The sequence below is a fragment of the Galeopterus variegatus genome, unplaced genomic scaffold, assembly GCF_000696425.1.
Source record: "Galeopterus variegatus unplaced genomic scaffold, G_variegatus-3.0.2 Scaffold2724, whole genome shotgun sequence".
Taxonomy (NCBI): domain Eukaryota; kingdom Metazoa; phylum Chordata; class Mammalia; order Dermoptera; family Cynocephalidae; genus Galeopterus; species Galeopterus variegatus.
In genome coordinates, this window is record NW_007728835.1 from 113,912 (window position 1) to 114,831 (window position 920).

Genomic DNA, 920 nt, shown 5'->3' on the forward strand with positions numbered 1-920 from the left:
TTTTTTTTTTTTTTTTTTTTAAAGATGACCGGTAAGGGGATCTCAACCCTTGACTTGGTGTTGTCAGCACCATGCTCAGCCAGTGAGCCAACCTGCCATCCCCATATAGGATCCCAACCCGTGGCCTTGGTGTTATCAGCACCGCACTCTCCCGAGTGAGCTACGGGCCGGCCCTAAATGGGAGTCTTAATTGTTGCCCTTTATGGGACATGGATCTGAGCCCCAAAGCGTTGGACGCGTCGTTCACCCGGGTATTTGGTAAGAAAGCAGTGCGAGGTCGCCCCCTGTCGCTCGCTGATCGCAGCCCGAGGGCAATTTCTGGCGCCCTCACCAAACCATCACTCTGGTGTCCTCGACCTTGCTTATTACGCTCTTCCCACTACCGGTCCTCAGCTGCGGGCGCCCCGGGTGGGTTCTCAACGGGCCACCTCCCACCCACCGGCCGAAGTGGCCCCGCCCACCTCGCGCCCACGGGGGCGGAGCTCTTGGCGTCGTGCTGTCGTCGCTTCCGGCGGACCCGGAAGCGCCGCTGTCGGCGGGTCGCGGTAGTTAGGAAGTTTAGATGAACCCACGCTCAGCCTAAGCCCTTGGCCGACCCGGGGCCGAGGGGCCGACCCGGGCTGCGGCGGCCCGGTCGAGCGGAGAGGGCGGGGCGGCTTCTGGGCCAGTGCTGGCGAGCCCTGGCAGGGCGCTCTTCTCGTGCCAGCGTCGCCCCGCCTCCAGGGTAGGACCCGCTCCTGCCCTCCGGGCTTGGGACCCGGCGGGCGCTTCTGCTAGGCTGCCCGGCCGCCCCGCATCCGGTCCCGGGCGGCTGGGTGGAGCGGGGGTGCGGCACGCGGCCGGACGGCCTCCTCCCCGTCTTTGCGGCCTTCTCCCGGGCTGCCCGAACGCTGACGTGGAGCAGCCTGTTCAGAAACCCC